The 18677-nt window shown below is 46.4% G+C and overlaps 1 protein-coding gene across 8 annotated transcripts in view; it reads right to left on the bottom strand.

Annotated features, from left to right (window-relative positions):
• SEMA6D (semaphorin 6D) overlaps positions 1 to 18677 on the bottom strand; it is a 414582-nt gene that overhangs the window by 82219 nt on the left and 313686 nt on the right. Inside the window, exon 1 of one of the 8 annotated variants that reach the window (XM_061595396.1) lies at positions 3475 to 3830. The exons of 6 other annotated variants lie outside the window; for them this stretch is intronic. The gene's annotated coding sequence lies outside the window, so the exon portion shown is untranslated. Of the gene's footprint in view, positions 1 to 3220; positions 3256 to 3474; positions 3831 to 18677 lie in introns of those variants that run through there. One more of the 8 variants, XM_061595401.1, reaches the window with a different exon arrangement.

Raw genomic sequence — 18677 nt, 5'->3', positions numbered from 1 at the left:
TATCAATGCACACATACACTGGCCCATCAGTGACATTACTGCTGACGTATGTAAAAGTAAATAAAAATACATACTCCAGTCTATTCCTGTTCTTTCTCCCCCCTCCCGATATCTACCTAGTGCTCGTGCCTGAGTTTGCTGTTTTCCTCTTCCCTCCCTGTCCCTTTCCCCTTGTGTGTTGTGTTTTTTATATTGTTAAGCCAACAAGCAGGGAGTGTCTTGTTTTAACTGACTAAAACCACTCTGGAAGCCTTACTGCCTGAAGAGCAGGGTACCAATGCCCTCAATAAAATAAATCATCAGTGTGTTCACAAGAAGAGGCGCACCGCTGATGCTTAATACATGTCCAACAGAAATCACAGTATAGCAAATACAGCTTTATCAACCGTATCACACAATCTGAAGATCAGGAAACTTGCATCAGCTATTCTGGGACTGCACTATTAAGGGGACTAAGCAAGATGGCAAACAGAAATTGTAGCATTGTGACTCAGTAGCATCCTCTGGCTGCAAGCTATGCCAATCCTAACCCTGTTTACTTGCAAGCAAGTCTCACTGATTTCAGGGCAACATTTCAGCCCCTTTAGGTGTTTTGTTCTGAATACTGATTGCCTTGTGCAATCACCCAAGTCAAATCAACATAAAAAAGAGCCCTTGCTCTTAAGCACAAGGAAACAATCGCCACTTTAGAGCAGCCAGGTGATCTGGCATTTCTATCCAAGAATTATGAAGGGGGGGAAGGGGACTGTGGGGCGGGATGGGATCTTCTTGAACCCTTTTCTAATTACTTGGCAATGGCAGCTGTATTAGGTCTGGCAATTATTTATTATTTGATTTATATCCCTGCCATTCCTCCCATTAGGAGCCCAGGGTGGCAAACAGAAGCGCTAACAACACATCAAAACATCACAAAAACAGACCCTAAAATACTCCAAAACAAAACAACTTTAAAAACATTTTTTTAAAAAAAAGGTTTTAAAACATCTTTAAAAAAGGGTTAAAAACATATTGTTTTTAAAAAGCAATTCTAGAAACCTAGAAAGCAAAAACAGTGGGAGCCCCCCCCCAAAAGAAAAGACAAGAAAGTTCTTTCCATTTCAACAGGAGAGGAAGATGAAAGGGAGTGAGAAAGACAGACCTTGCCACAATACGGGCTAATTCAGAAGTGACTCCCTTATTTGTTTCCATCCATAATTGATGGGTAGCTTGTAATAGTGCTCCCTCTATCTCCCGGAGCTTGGCTGCTATGGATGGCTGGAAACAGCAGCCTGGTTCCGCCAAGGCTAGCCACTAAATCATTCAGTTTGGTGTGCACTTAGCAGGTGGGGTGGAGATACTAGGACACACACACACACACACACACACACAGAGGGGTTTTTTTCCCCCAAAAGCCTGAGTTTTCCTGCATGTCTACTGGTCCAAGCAATTTGTACGGCTTCATAACTGGGGAGAAGTGGCCCCCCTGCATCCCCGGCCATGCCACATAAGATGCCCAGGGAGCTGCGGGTGATGATCTCAGGAAAATAATGCCACCCCCAAGTGACCCAGGTAGCCACTAGTGTCATGGGGCTGGTCCTGGTGCGCACAGTCATTTTTAATTTGATTTGTGCATGGGTATGTATGTGTGTGTCCCACCTCTCTGGTCAAGGATGCTCCCAGATGCGAAGTCTGCACAATCTAGAGAGGAGGAGCCACTTGCAAGCTCAGCAATCCAGGGATCTCTGAGATCCTTGCAGCCCATTTGTGAAGGGACCCCTACATAGAGTTTTAAAAACTGCCCCCTCCTCCAAGTCCCCCCCCACAGACCTCAAGGCCTGCTTATTAATTAATGCATCTTCCCCCTCATCTGCCCCAATTGAGGAGCCTAAGAAGGGAGGGGGAGGGAAAAGGAAGGACCCTACCCCCAAGGGAAAGGCTCCTCAACTCTGTCTGGGCATTGGCTAATGCTGTCACTACCCCTACATGCTTGGCTTGAAACTGGGACCATCCTGGGAGGGAGATGGCGGTGTGGATCAACAGCCTTTTCTGCCCAGATTGCCAGGCTCTGGGCTCTAAAAGGAGAAGCTGCGCCTAGAGCGACTGGAGATGTACAGGTGGGCGCATCACCTCTCTCGAGGTTTGCCAGGGCTGCACCACCGGGACCTATCTGCGGTGCCAGTTCTAAACTGTTGAAGCGGCGATAAGGAGCTTCTCTGCAAAGAGTCAACCGTCCTCCCGCCCACCCCCAGCCCGTTAAGACTCCCCCATCTTGGGGTGACCTGCTGTCCATGCATAAGGTTTAATTCAGGTTTAATCCCTGGCATCTCCAGGCAGGGCTGAGCAAAACCCCCGCCTGAAACCCCGGAGGGCCGCTGCCAGCCCGTGCAGACAATACCAAGGAAGATGGACCAATGGCCCACGCCCTATGCTCTCCAGGCAAACACAAGCCCGGGCGCCTCTGGTTCTGAGGAATCTGGAGCCAATCTAGCCAGCCAGCCGGCACAAAACCAGGCGCCCGATGCTGCCGTCGGCTCCCTGCCGGTCCTAACATTCCCTGCCCGATTTCCAACCCTCTTCCTTGGAGCCTGCCATAGCAATAAAAACAAACAGCCCCCCAAAGCGCGCACACCCCGTGCAAAACCGTCAGCCCACCAAACCTTCCCAGCCGTCCGCACGGCCCCTGGCTGGCTCTCGCTGACCCCTCCTCCTCCTCAGCCGGCCTTTCAAGAGAGCAACTCTCCCTCCCCCCCTCGATCGCCCCCCCCAACAACACCTCGCTTTCTTCCTGATGCGCAGCCACCTCTTGCAAACGCCAACCCTCCGGATCAAAACTTGGCCGCTCCTCCCTCGGCAAACCCGCAAACGTCCTTTTTCGCCTCCAGGAGCAGCCCCGGGGAACGTCTGCTGATCTCATCCGTCCGATTTCACCAAGTCAATGCGCTCAACCCATACAAATCCAAGGCGACCGCGTCCGCCAGCCCTTGCAACTTTTCAACCGACCACCCTGACACGCGGGTCGTCTTCTCCGAGACCCTCGTCCCCAGCACTCCCCATTCTCTCCCTCCTCAACTCCCCAGCGCTCTCTCGGAGCTGCAGCGCCGGCAGCCGACGAATCCACGAGAAAATAACCGCGGAAGGGGTTTAAAAATCCCTACTCGAGTTTGCTCAGAAGCAAGCCCCCGTGGGCTTCAATGAGGCTTCCTCTCGGGGAAGTGCGGCGATCAAAGGCGTGCAAGTCTACCTGACACCCGGGTTTGCTTCGGACAACGTCGCGTCTGTCCTGTCTTCCCACACGCATAAACACAGAGAGACGTCCCCCCCCCTTCAGGCCGCTAGCAAACAGCCGAGGCGACGCGCCTTGCAGACGGATCGACTCTCCTGTGTGCAGGAGGCGACAGCAAGACCATCACCGGCCGGCCCCGTCAGATGCCGGGACACGCCGTCGCAGCTCGGCTCCTGCCCTGACAAGGCTTCTCCGACCGGGTCTCGCCTTACCTTACAGACGGGGTGGAAGTGGAGGGGAGAGAGAGCGGAGCGAGGAAGCGGCCGCCTCGGGAAACCGGAGCGAGCGACCCAGGGGAGGGCTGCAAGACGAACCGACGCAATCCGAATCAAATCAAGGCTCCCGATCCAGCCCGGCTGGCCAGCTCGGCGCTTCCCCGCCAGCGTCTCGCCTCCTCGGCATCGTCCTCGCAATCCTCCTCCTGCGAAGAACTCGCCGCACCGCCGGGACGCGCCGGGAGCAAAACAAACCCGAGCGAGGCAAAGGGTGTAATACGATCCATCTCCAGGCGCCCGGCAAAAGGAGCGAAAAAAGGGGAGGCTGTTGCCGCCGCCGCTTCCCTCCCAACCACCAGGCGGCTGGAGAGCCCAGGGTCCCACCCCCAGCGCGCTCGCATAAGGCGAGCCGATTTGGGCAGCTCGCGCTCACTGGCTGCTGCCAGGCCCCCGGCCCCACCCTCTCCCGCTGACCCTTCAGTGGCCTCTCCCCCCCCCTCCAAGGAGCTGCTACAACTCGTACACCTCCGTTACACTGGCAGAGCTTACACCAGTGGACACGAAGGAGCTCTCTCGCTCTCCCCCCCCGCGCCCCTTTTATTATTCAAGCCTTATTTCAGACATCCTGAGGACAAACAAAAGTCTGAAAGCACCAGGAAAGTTGAGGAAGTTAAGTCCCAATTCTTCCCTTTCCCAAGCATCCACTTTGTCTCTCTCCCCCCCCTTTCTTTCTTTCTTTCTTTCTTTCTTTCTTTCTTTCTTTCTTTCTTTCTTTCTTTCTTTCTTTCTTTCTTTCTTTCTTTCTTTCCTTCTTTCTTTCCACTGTGCCCCACCTCCTCTCCAAATCAATGGTTCCCAAACCTCTTCTCCCCCCCCATGGACCACTTGAAAACTGCTACAGGTCTTGGCAGACCGCTTAATGCGTTTTCGGCCTGGTGCGGCAACTGACGTGTGTGTCGTGCTAGATGCTGTATGGTTTTCAGTTGTATTACAGGCACTCCATGGGGCGCCTGAATGAAGCATGTGGTCTGCAGATCACAGTTCAGTAAGCCCTGCTCCAAATCCTTCCTTCCTTCCTTCCTTCCTTCCTTCCTTCCTCAAACCATTCCCTTTTTCCTACTTCCCATACTTTTTTATTTTTCTTCCTCCAAACCTACCTTCCCATCACACAACATATATCCTTCATCAGAAGTCAAATAAGTGGGAAAGAACTCAAGTCACCCACACAAGTATACATTGCCTTTTCCTTCCAGATTGCTCACTCAACATGTCTCATTCCTGATTTAAATGAAAGTCCTTCAGACCTATCATTTGGCTGGGTCACAACCAGAGACCATTTTTACAGACAGGGTAAAAGAAAAAATGGAAAGGAAAGTTGGAGTGGGAAGATCTGCAATGTCTTCCATCAAAAAAGGGGAGAAAGTAACATATAGGGTTTTTTTAAAAAAAAATACCATGGATTCACTCTTGGAAATAAATGCTAAGAACTGGCTATCATTTATTAATTTTTCTGCTGAAACATGAATCATTGAAGGTACAGAACAGTATAAAAAATCTTGCACCACTTGGAAAATGGGGGGGGGGAATGTTTCTCTGAGTTTTATTATTTGAGCTTGGGGGGGAAGAAACAGAATTTCATTTAAATATATATATATCACAGCAAAAACTGATTTTCTCCATAAAGTCCAAGGCTGAAAACCTGCTAAGTAAAATCACCAGGAGTTTTGCCATAGGCTTCCACAGAAGCAGCACTGCACCCCAGGGCTTCAATATATTATGCCCCATTGTCTGTCATTAACTTTGCAAAGTTGTAAAAGTAAACTTGGAACTTGGCCTCAAAAGGCATTTGGTTTATCCTTTCATAGACCTGGTTAGAACCTCATATTTACTTGCAAGAAATGTTTGTGGCACAATCCTCAAAAAAACAAAAAACAAAACAAAAGCTGCGCATTGACAAAAAGTCTGTTTTATTTCATTATTAGAGAGAGAGAGAGAGAGAGAGAGAGAGAGAGAGAGAGAAGTATAAACGTTTGGCCCACAGTACATTCTCTTCAGTGACTGCCAACAAACGTTCCCAGCCATGGGAATGGGCCATTTTTGGCAGGCAAACTTTTGGATATTTCACCCTGATGTTTTTGGGTGGTGACAGACTGAAGACTGCATCACTGTAGCCTTCTCTACAGCTGACATTCAACAGACCCATTTTCTGACACCAGAAGCCTTTGCCTCTTTAGAAGCATAAGGGCATTCTTCGTTTTTCTCCCTCCAAGGGAACAGCCCAAATGATATGGGTGTCAAAATCCACACACTCCATGAGGAAACTAAGGTGGTAACCACAGACGTGATCTAGGAATCAAATGGCAAACCAGAAAGCAAGCCAAATACATATATGGAAATGGACTGCCTTCAAGTCGACCCCGACTTATGGCGACCCTATGCATAAGAGTTTTCATGGTAAGCGGTATTCCGAGAGGGTTTACCATTGCCTCCCTCTGAGGTTAGTAGGGCCTGCTCAGCTTGCCACAGCTGCACAAGCCAGCCCCTTCCTTGTCCGCGACTGCCAGCTGGGGGGCAACTGGGCTCCTTGGGACTATGCAGCTTGCCCATGGCTGCACAGGTGGCAGGGCACATAACGCCTGAGCCACTCACTGTGGGGGTGATCTTTAGTTGGCCCTTGACACCCAGGAGACACGAGTGGAGATTTGAACTCGCAGACTCTGGACTCCTCCCTACTGTGCTGTATCAGCCTCAGAATACATATATAGGGACTTCTAAAAAGCTCCAATGGCAATGGTGTCGAGAAGGTGAGCAAAAAGCTTGAAATGTTTTGAAGCAAATCAGGGGATGGCATGAGCATTCCAAAGCCACATTCACACTATGATTTTGTTCCATTATGATTCTACTTTAAGCAGTCATGGCTTCCCCCAAAGAATTCTGGGAAGTTCTGTCACCCAGGGTCTTAATCAAGATAATGGGTTTTTATCCTGCTGGAGAAGTTTATTAGCTTTCCATTGCCAGGATATATCTGCTATCATGGATACTGCTTTCTGAATGGTCAGTATAATTAGTTTTACATTTAAGATTTTATGTAATTGTCACTGTTTTGTATTTGTTGCATTTTTTATTTCCCTCTGATCTCACTGCCAACATTTCCCCTTCTTTGTACACATGTTAATTTTTTAAAAAAATATTTACATGTATATAAACTGTTCCAGTTAGTCATATTATGGTCAGACGATTATTGGCTTGTGGTGACATGGAAGCAGGCCTTTTCATTGGTGGCACCATTGTTATGGAATGCGCTCCCTGTTGAAATACAAGAAGCCCCATCCGTATTGAATTCCTCTGGCTTTTAAAGTTGCATCCGTTTACACAGACATCCCCTTGATCTCTTGACCTGAGTCTTCTATTTTAATTACTGTTGTTTTAATGGAATTGTTTTACTGCATGTTTTAGTTATGGATGTTTATATTTTAATGTTTGAATGAGATTGTTTCATGGTATATTTTAACAGTGTATTTTAATTAAGGATGTTTATACATTAATACTTGTGTAATTGGTTTTTATACTTGTGTAAAGCAGATGACTTCACCGCAAAGAATCCTGGGAACTGTAGTTTGTTATGTGTGCTGGGAATGGCAGCTCTATGAGGGGTAAACTACAGTTCCCAGGATCTGGGGTGTGGAAGCCATGTGCTTGAAATGTATGTTGCGTATGCAGCGTAAGACTGCATCCTAACAAGGCTGTCCCTCTGGAAATTAATACAGTCTTGTTTACATTGGAAGACTTGACAGTTTTGTACCAAAAAGCTGTATTGTTTTGACCTGAGGTACCATAAAAAAATATTTATAATATAAGATGTTTATATATAATGAGGAACAGTATATTAAACTTGTTTTCTTAAAGCAGATTTTTAGAATTTCATAGTCTACCAAATGAAAGTAGTGAAAAGCATTTTACTCTCCCTCCCTCTCTCTGTGTAGGCACAAGTTCAGCACAGCAATTGCTTTTAAGGCAAATGTATGCAGGCCCCTATTGACACGATAAACCATCAGTAACATGTGGAGGAAAACTCCTTAAATCCTTGCACACATAATAGGCCAGCATTGTGTCAATAGCCAGCAGATTAAAGGGCATATTATCAAGCTGTTTAGACCTTATCTTTGCATTATCCTGGACGTCCCTCATTGTAACTCTTAACCTCCCCCCAGTTCTGACAACTTTTAAGAACAAATGTTTTAAGAGAATTAGAAAAAGCAGGATATTAAATGCTTGTTTATCACGGAAAAGCTTAGCAATTGGGCGGCTCTCGTGTGTCTGGGTGTGAGTTGGACCTGTCTCTTTTAATTTGGCAGCTTAGGCAAAATAAAAGTGGAAGTGGATACTAGTTGGATTCATGCAAAATAAATAAACTTCACAACTATGCTATATAGACATTAAAAGGTTCTGATAAGAACCTAAGAGTCCTGCTGGATCAGGCCAGTGGCCCATCTAGTCCAACATCCTGTTCTCACAGTGCCCAACTACGGGACGCCTGCAAGCGGAACTTGATTGCAACAGCACTCTCCCTACCTGTGATTCTCAACAGCTGGTATTCAGAGGCATAACTGCCTCTGGCAATTGAGAGAGAAGGTAGCCATTGTGACTAGTAGCCACTAACAGGCTTATCGTTCATGAGCTTGTCCAGCCTTTTTAAAAAAGCCATCCAAGTTGGTGGCCATCACTATATCTCATGGGAGCGAATCCCATAGTTTCAGTATGCACCGTGTGACGAAATGGTTTATTTCTCTCTCCTGAGTTTTTCAACATTCAGCATCGTTGGATGGCCCCAATATTATGAGGAAAGGTGGAAAACTCCTCTGTACCCATTTTCTCCACACCATACATAATTTTATAGACCTCTATCATGCCCTCTCCCCTTACTTGCTTTTTTTTCTAAACTAAAAAGCCCCAAATGCAAGCTTGCCTCATAGGGGAATAGTTCTAGCCCCTTGATCATTTTGGCAGCCCTTTTCTCAACCTTTTCCAGCTTTACAATATCCTTTTTTGAGGTGAGGTAACCAGAACGGTGCAGTTTCATCTTAGCTTTGTATAAGGACATTATGCACTTGGCAGTTATACTTTCAACCCCTTTCCTAATGATCCCTGCTAAGGAATTCGTCTTTTTCACTGCTATTTTACACTTGGCCAGCATCTTCATCGAGCTATCTACCACAACCCCAAGGCCTCGTTCCTGGTCAGTCTCTGCCAGTTCAGACCCCATTAGGGTATCTGTGAAATTAGGGGGGGAAATGCCCCAATATGCATCACTTTACATTTGCTTGCATTGCAATGCATTTGATACACACGGGGAACTTGATATCCTGTTATCTGACATGCCAGAGAATGTTCTGAGCATGCAGTGGACATTCTTGGCCAGGGTCTTTTTATGAACTTATTATGAGGGAACAAGTGCTATTGATGCGGGAATCAATGGCACTTGTTTTCCCAGAATAAGCATGACCCAAAACTCCGATGCACATGATAAGGACCTCCGTTCCCTAGAATCTCCAGCGACACAGATAAAGTGATGGCTGTAATCCAGCTGTTGAGGCTGGCATCACGTACCCACTTCCTGGGAGAAAGCCCCACTGAATTCTTACTTCTGAGTAGACATATATAGGATTGCACTGTAAGAACTGCATGTGTGCCCAGTATCCTTTTGGAGGCGAAGCACACACATGTGCTTTACTGGGGACAAGGCTTTGAGACACCAGCTAGATACTGCTTCCCAGTAATGGAAGCGTTTAGGGTGAATGAGGCACTGTCCCACCAGCCCCACCTGCCTGCCTGACTCTGCCTGTCATTGGCTCTGGCTTCACCTATTATTGCTCTACCTGCCTTCCGCCCTACCATTCCCAATGGGCATCAGCCACCACTGTTTCCAGGTGAAGGGTCACCGCACATTTCCTTTCCTCTTGGATTTTCTGCATGCCCCAGAGTTTGCATACAGATTTCCAGGAAAATGTCTTTAGGTGACCATTACTAGGAACAGGGTGGAAGTGTGACAAAATCCTTACGCTACAAAGATGTGGTGAGAAATTGTGGGCCTGCTGATTCACTGAGCAGCAGCACTTTCCTGTCTGTCAGCACTGATTCAGCATCTCAGAAATGCTGACAGACACATCCTAAGCTTTGGGATGAGTCACGTCCTGATCACTGGTGAGACAAAGTAGGTTAAAGCTGTAGATAGGAATAGTGGCAGCTACCGCATAGGGTTGCAGCCACCTAACAACTTCTGTTGGCTCTAGCTCAGCCTTTCCCAACCAGTGTGCCTCCAGATGTTGTTGGACCACAACTCCCATCAGCCTCAGCCAGCATTGCCAATGGCTGAGGCTGATGGGAGTTGTGGTCCAACAACATCTGGAGGCACACTGGTTGGGAAAGGCTGCTCTAGCTGTAGAGATGGAAAGGACTAGAGTTACACACATCCTTGTACTTTTCACTTCCCAACTGAAAGCTGTCATTTGCGTCACAGGAGCAGAACATGCATACAACGAGCCATTCTGCCTCCATATATCTCTGTGCTGCCCTGTCCCATATTTCTGGCACTGGTGGCCCACACATATGGTGGCATCCAGTTGGTTACCAGCCAATAGCAATGGAACTCCATTGACATATAGCTCTAATATTTTCCCTCCTGTTTTAAGCTTTGTGTGAGGCTGGGAAGATGCTGCTGGGGATAATGTACTCTGTAAAATATTCTGTGCTGATAATATTACAACGAAGCGTTTAGATCAGAGATAGGGAACCTGTGTCCCTCCAAGGGTCATAGGGTTATAGGCAGAGCTTGGAAAAGTTACTTTTTTGAACTACAACTCCCATCAGTCCAATCCAGTGGCCATCTATCTTTGATTGGTCCATCTATGATTGGTCCATCTATCTATTCAGCAGGGGGTTGGACGTGATGGCCTTATAGGCCCCTTCCAACTCTACTATTCTATGATCTCAGTATTGTCTACACTGACAGGCAGTGGCTTGCCAGCGTTTCAGTTAGGGAGTCCTTCCCAGCCCTATCTGGAAATGCCGGGGATTGAACCCTGGCCCTTTTTGGCATGCAAAGCAGATGCTCTACAACGGAGCGATGGTCCACTCCTGGCAACGTCAGCCGGTATGGCTAATGGTCAGGGATGATGGTAGTTGTAGCCCAGCAACAGGGCCTGATCCCTGATCTAGATATAGCCAGGAATGGATACAACACGTTGGACCCAATATGGCAGCTCTGCGTAGTTGAGGAGATGGCAGAGCTTAGATCATCATCATTTACTGAGGTACGAAAGCAGTCTTAACAGCGCTGAGCAATTCTTAAGGTAGATGAGAAATCTTGAGATAATATTTACATCATTTAAGTACTAGCCCAAAAAGTCTTCAGTAAAGATGCAAAGCTTCTTTGACCAGCACTGTGTACACGCCAGGCATTTAAACCACATGGCTTCCCCTAGAGAATCCTGGGAAATGTGGTTTACCCCTGACAGAGCTACAGTTCCCAGCACCCTTAACAAATTACATTTCCCAGGATTCTTGGGGGGGAAGTCATGTGTTTTAAATTCATGGTGTATACGTACCTTTAACCACAACAACTGATAGCATTTGGAATCCGATGCTGTAAGAACAATTGTGTCCATCTCGGTTTCTTTGCAAAAGCGCTCATGACGCTCAGTGCTTCCATATGGCAGTTTTATTCTGCTCGCTGCTGCTCATGCATGCAAGGTTTTGGAAGCACCCACACAGTGTCACCCTCATTTCCCCCCCATTTAACCCAGATTTAACGTTTCTACAGATAATCCAATAAGTTAAAAACAAACACTCACCCTGTAGAAATGGTAAATTCAGATTAAATGGGATGCAGGAAATGGGATGACATTTTGATGGGGATGTGGGCGCTGTAAAAAATCCCTGCATGCATGAGCCCAGAATAAAGTGCTGCATGGAAGCACCCTTGATAGCTGCCAATTTGTTGCCCCCTTGGGAAAAGCATCCTCCTTCCCCCCCCCCGCTTACTTTTTCTCCCATAAAGCATTGCTTCTGTTCCAGTGCATTTTGGTGCTGTTGAAAATCTTTTCATGCTATTTTCTCCCCAAGTATACACAATTCAAATGTAAATTGGTATGTAACTAATTACCGTGTAGGTTTAATACTTGTTTATCACAGTAACGGCTTTGGAGTCACACTTGCAAAATGCACACGAACAGTCTTGCCATGAACTATGGTAATTATAACAATGAAATAGGATGTAATTATTAAGGCTGCATATAATTAGGGCTAAAAATTAGCATTCAAACTGGTATTTAGAGACTAATTTGCAATCCACAGGCGGAGTTACTAGTAAATATCAATCCTTAACTGATAATATTAGTTGAGCACGGATTGGTAACCCTCAATCAGTATAATCATAGAGAGTTTGGTTTCCTCGGTCCCTGGTGGGTCTGATGCGGCAAGGTGAGAGGTGGAGGAGAGATTTAGTGAGTATGGAGAGAGTGAAAAAAATAGTTCTAGGGAAATGTCCCTTCATCGTTGTTGATTTATTAAATAAACTGGTTCCAATCTCTTCTGCTTAGAAAGCAGAATGCTAGCAAAGTGAACTATGGCTGTTCAGACTACATGGGACCCCATCACGGCAAGCTGTGTTAACAGGTAACTTGGACTTTTGTGTGAAAGACTCAACACAGTGATAGGTCCCAGGGTATGGTCTGACGGCACGTGAGGCAACCACCTCGTGACACCACATGCCTTGGTCTCCATGAAGGAAGAAAGGCCGGATAGAGATGTAGGAAAATAAATGTAAAGTGTATACTGTGGAACTTGCTTCCTCCAAGTGTCAAACTTTGTGCTTCTTCCCCCACTTTTTAAAAACAAATGGTTTTTAATTCCGGGATTCACAGTCAGTTCATGGCAGTAATATCTTAGATTCCTGTACTTTTATAAAAACGGCCTTATATTTATTTGAGAATCTGAAGAGGAATGGCTTTTTGCCATGATAATAGGCAGTCATACACCTTATTGACTACTTCCCATAGGTCCCATTAAGTGTCGACACCATAGCAACTGTTTCTGTTGGACTACGTTCTGGGAATGGCTGAGACGGTCTGCACCTCATCCTGGGATTATAACTCATCAGAGCTCCACTTCCAGATTTTTTCAATCAGGCATTTTTATTTATTTATTTATTTATTAAAATTGTGTTCCGGCCCATGCTCCAAGGAGTTAAGGATGGCATACATGGTTCTGTTCTCCTCCCCCCATTTTTATCCTCACAAGGACCCTGTGAGGTAGTCTAGGCTGAGAGATGGTGATAGACCTGCAAGTCATCCAGTGAGCTTCATGGCGGAGTGGGGATTTGGACCCAAGTCTCCCCTACCCTAACCTGACATGCTAATCTCTATACCATGCTGGCTGGCTCTCTCAAGTGCCAAACGCCATAGCCCAAACAACACTGCAGAGAGCAGGCAAACTCACATGCAGCTAAGCAGTATCACATACTGGCTATGCAACACACTGGCATGACTGGCGACTGCCACAGACTCCAACCACGTGCACCCACTTATCCAAAGACCACAAAAGAAAGGAGATAGAGTGAAAAGACTTTGAGCTGCAATCAAAACAAATGGAAGGTCTCCCACAACAAATGTCAGATCACAGCAGATCGCACAATACTTCCACATTTATACAAGTACAAGCCCTGTTACAAAACTCCATATCACTTCTGATATAGGGGAGCGGAGGGGCCGCTGTAGCCCCAGGGGCCCTCGGCCAGGGTCCCACCTGGGCGCCCTTTGGAACTGGCCCTGATGAAGACTGAGCTTCATGGTGGACTCTAGCCTCCACCAGCAGCCATAAGAACAAAAGCTGCTGGGTCAGTTGCTCTGTCCAAGGAAAATCATCAGCAAGGGTCCCACTTGGATGGACAGAAATGAACAGCTGACTGCTCACCGCTTTTGGCTGTAGCTCAGGGGCAAAGCATCTGCTCTGCATGCAGAAGGTCCCAGATCCAACTCGCGCATCTCCAGGTAGAGCTGGGAATGTTCCCTACCTGAAATCCTGGAGAGCCACTGTCAATGTGGAAGGACCATAGCTCAGCGGCAGAGCATCTGCCTTGCATGCAGAAGGTCCCGGATCCATTCCCTGGCATCGCCAAGCAGGAGACACTGGAGAGCCGCTACCAGTCAGTGTAGACAATACTGAGCTAGATGGAAGAATGGCCTGACTCAGGTCAAGTCAGCTTCCTGTGTTCTGACACTGCCAAACCAATCTCTGTCTTCTACCTTTCCCCTCCACTCCCCTTCTCTTCTGTGCCTTTTTTTCGTTTGCAATGCTGAGACCATAGCCTCCCTCACGCTCCCGTTAACTGATGTGAGCTGTGTTGTCTGAATAGCTTTACATTATGAAATCTTTTAATCTGCTTTTAGACTGGTTAATGCTGCCGACTGCCACTGTGAGATGTGCGGGGTAGGGGTGTGCGCGAGCGCATGTGACGTCTGCTGTTATTTAGTTACAGCATTGTAATTTGTCGCCTTTCAGTGGGTTTTATCTTATAATTGTGAGCCACCCTGGAGTCATAACGGAACAGAAGGGCGGGATATTACATTTTCAACAAACAAACAAACAAATCTGTGTAATTATTTGTTCGGCTTTCACTGCACCTTCAGGGAACCAGGAGTTTTTGAGAATGTGCTATGTAACAGGACTTTGGAAGTGATGGCGGGGGGGGGAGGGTGGCTGGGCGTTACCGTGGAAAAGACTGTGGAACAGGATCAAAGGCAGGTGTTGATGCAAGGTCCCAGCTTCTCTGTGGATGGAAACTGCAGCTGTTGCAGCTGCCCACTTACCTTTACTGACGTCACAGCAGTTACCCTGTTTATTGCCAATTATGTCAAATTCCCCATGGAAGCAATAAGCCTGATCTTCAGTGTGCCATGAGGGACTTGATCCAAGCTTCCTGTTTGTTGCTCCTGATCCTTGCTGCCTTGGGGAATGGGAACATAGGGCACAGGGGCTGTGTCGGTTGCCACATGCTTAAAAGCTGCCTGAGCGAGCCCTTACACCCCAGCTCGATCACGGAGATCATCCAGAGGAGTGCTGCCGGTTGTCCCCCATGTTACAGAGGCCTGACCGGCCTCCACTAGAAGCCGGGTGCCGGTCCCATGCTGCGGAACACTCTTCCAGCAGAGATTTGGCAGGCGCCCTTGCTTTTGATTTTCAGGCATCTCTTGAAAGGCCTTTTTTAAAGGTAGACAGGCCTATGTAACTGTTTTAAACTTTTTGATCAGTCAGTCATTTTAAGGATTTTTTTTAAAAAATACTGTTTTTATGGTATTTTATATTTTATTGGATATATTGTTGTATGCCACCATGTTAAATTGTATGAACTGACAGTAAATAAGTAGGTAAGGAAGTCAGTAAATAAGTAAGCAAGCAAGTAAATAAATAAATAAAGGGCAAGGCATTGCAACTGACGTTTGAGCCCTGGATTCACAAAATCATATAATTCCCTATTACTTCACCAGCCAGCACTATCAGGCAACCTACTTTGTACTTAAAGACATTCTTGAAAGCAGGCATAAGATGAAGGATCGTCAGGGTAAATAGCCGTTATCTCATGTAAACACTCGGCTAAATCCAATATAACAAACTTTTCGGTGATTTTTTTTTTTTTTGGTCTGTGGAGAATTATACTTGAAAGGATATGTGTGTTTGTGTGTGTGTGTGTGTGTGTGGTGGGGAAGTAGCAATCTGACACAGGTCATTGGGCCTTTCCTGCATGTGGCTGTATGTCTGATCTATCACCTCTTTGGGTTTCTCACCATGTTGGCTTCTTTACTTCTATTCCACTCCATTTTAACTGTCAAGAGTCGGCTGTTCTGGAGGGTAGATTTCGGGGTGTTCCTCTGGAGCAACGCCTATGACCGTGCAGTGAAGGATATGTAGAGACGCTTACCCATGTTCTCTTCGTTTGCCCACTATATTCCATGGAAAGGAATCAATTAATCTTACCCTTTATCCACGAGTATCCTAATTCCGTAGAGCATTGGACGTCTAAGCTTTTGTCTGGTAACAATAGCGCTTATCTGATAGCTGTCGCTAAGTTTTTATATATAAGTCAGGGTAAACGCTCAGTACTTGGTCATCATCACTCTTCTTAATTGTTATGTTTTAGTATTTTAGTAGTTTTAGTGTATAATTTTAGTAGTCTTAGTGTAATTGATATAAGTGACTAGATTTATTTGTATCTGCCCTATTTTATTTTTTTGACGGGTCATTGACCGTAATAAAATTTGTTGTTGTTATTCTACTCCAGCCTTCCCCAACCTGGTGCCTTCCAGATGTTGCTGGACTTCAGCACCTGTCAGCCCTAGCTAGCAGAGCCAATGGTCAGGGATTATGGGAGCTGTGGTCCAAAACAACCGGAGGAGACCAGGCACCGGTGGCTCCATGTCAGTGGGGCAGTGGAGTCCACTCCTGGTTTTAGTCTGAACTTTCAGGGAGCTGTCCAAGGTATGGATTCCACTGCCCCACTGACACGGAGCCAACAGCCGCCACTGGTACAAGGTTCATACTGAAGAAGAGGGGAAAACTGCATCCAGTAGAAATTCTGAATATTAAGTGGGATATAAATATTTATAATATAATTCCCGGGGCTAGAACTTTTGCTGGCCAAGGCAATCTATAATTATTAGAGACAGCTCAGCCATTATTACAGGATCTTTTAGATTGGGGAGGGACTTTTTTGGCTCCTTGGGCTAGATCCTTAATATCGGCCTCACAGGCCAAATTTGACAGGTGAGCAGGGCTAATCTGACAGGTGGGCAGGGCTGACCAACTGTCAATCACATTATGGCATTATGACATCATGTGATTGACAGGTGGGTGGGGTCAGACCTACCCACCTGTCAAAATCCCTGATGTGACTTTGCAAGTCTCCCCACACTCTCCCTTTAAACTCCTAGTGTCAGAAGTTTAAAAGAAAAGGGTGGGGATACTTGCAAAGGCTTTAAGACAGCCCATGCGCTGCTGTTTGAGCCTCTGGAGACTTAAGCAGGGGTTGTCTGAAAGCCCTTTGCAAAAGCACTCTTTGAAGCAGCCACCCCCTTCTCTTTCAAACATCAGAGCGAGTGGGCTGAGATTCTCTACCCCCTTCCTGGACAGCCACAATTCTCAAGAGTTCCTTGGGAAGAGGGATTGACTATTAAATCCGTCTTGGAATTGTAGCTCTGTGAGTAGAATAGGGATCTCCTAACAACTCTCGGTAACCTTAAAAAACTACACTTCCCAGAATTTTTTGGGAGAAGCCATGGCTGTTTGAAGTGATATAATACAGCTTTATGCGTATAGCGCAGATGGGCCTGTGTGGTCATAAAGCAGAAGCTTTTTCTAATTTACTATGTCAGTGAACCTCACTGCCTTGTATATTTGTCAGCCTGAGAGGGGCTGGGAGGGACATGCCTGCTTTGGAAGGGAAAAAAATCTATGAGCAACAAGATGGAAACTGTGAAGGATTTTGATGCTTTAGAAAACCTCATCTTTTTATTGCTAATATGAGGAATTGAAAAAAGGGAATAGTTTTAACTTAGAGGGATTTTCTGTCAGTGTTGGGGAAATAGCTTTTGTGCTTTGATTTCATTAGCCATGCTTCCTATTTTTATTAAACTGCTCATTTATTCTCTTTTATGGGAAAGATTTTTGGCTCCCCCCTTTTATGTCCTTTTGAAAAACCCAGACAGTCTGAACAGAGGAGAACATGAATGTTATATGTGAAAGACTCTGAGCATGGACAAAGAGAGATAAAGGAGGCAGAAGGATGGCAGTGCTTAAAGCTCCTCCACACCAACTTACTGGGAAGTAAGTTCCATTGGACTCAATGGGACTTTCTTCTGAGTAGACATTTATTTACTTATTTTACTATTGCTTTTATATCCCACTCTTCCTCCAAGGAGCCCCAGGAGGCGTACAAACACGGCTCTCCCCCTCTCCATTTTATTCTCCCAACAACCCTGTGAGGTAGGCTAGGCTGAGAGACAGTGGCAGGCCCAAGGCCACCCAGTGCGCTTCATGTCCGAGTGTGGATCTGAACTCCTGGTTCGACACTCTAACCACTCTGCCATACACACATGCACGGGCTTGAGCTGCAAAGCTCCTTAATCATGGTCAGCCTTGTAGGTTGCAGCCAACTTTAGTCCTACTCAGAGTAGACTCATTGAAATGAACAGACTGCCAGAGGCAGCATGCTTCTGAATGCCAGTTGCTGGAAATTGCAGGAGGGGAGAACGCTGTTGCACTCAAGTTCTGCTGGCATGCTTCCCATTAGCTTCTGGTTGAGCCCTGTGAGAATAGGATGCTGGACTAGATGGGCCACTGGTCTGATCCAGCAGAGTTCCTCTTATATTGTTAATAGAAACAACTAACTTAGATCTATTCATCCAATGGGCTTACTCAGAGTAGGACTTAGTTGGATACAATCCATTGTTAGGAGATGTAGCACAAAACTCAGTGGTCCCCACAACCTCAAGTGGCGAAAGGTTCCAGGGGCAGTCCTTACTGAATTTGACTCCCTTTGGAAGGAGGGATGCCTGGAGACTTAGGTTGTCATCCTAACCCTGTTCACCTGGGAGTAGGCCTAACTACATTCAGTAGGACTTACTTCTGAGTAGACATGGCTAGGAATGCTCACTGCTTCGACGTCATTTGGCATTATCTGAGTTTATTTACAAACATACACGGTGCGCATAAATGTAGGGATGCAGCTTGACATTCATGCCAGCAGCAAATCCACTGCCGTACATCAGATCACCAGAGAGGAACCCCAAGCACCCCAAAGGTACCTTCCAGAGCTCAAAGCTCCCTCTCTCCTCTCCATCTTAGTTTCAGAATGATTTCATACACTGCATCACCCTTAGCTGAGTAGAGAAGGGGAATTTTTCACTTTCCAGAGGTGTCTCCAATTATTTCAATTTGTCAGCCATTTAACTGTTATTTCCCTAACAGTAGATGTAGTAGGCATGCTGGGTCACAGGGTATTAAGAAGCTTTGCTGCAAAATCCTGAACATGTCTGCTCAGAAGTATGGCTGCAATCTAAACCCCCTTTGTGCCATGGTGGTGGTTGAATTGCTAAAGGAGTCTGTCCATCCAGCTCTGATAGTCTTCATGGACCACGGAGTGATGACAT

This window comes from Rhineura floridana, chromosome 14 (genome assembly GCF_030035675.1).
Source record: "Rhineura floridana isolate rRhiFlo1 chromosome 14, rRhiFlo1.hap2, whole genome shotgun sequence".
Lineage (NCBI taxonomy): Eukaryota > Metazoa > Chordata > Lepidosauria > Squamata > Rhineuridae > Rhineura > Rhineura floridana.
The sequence above is the reverse complement of the archived record's forward strand: the minus strand, read 5'-3'. Positions and strand labels throughout refer to the sequence as shown.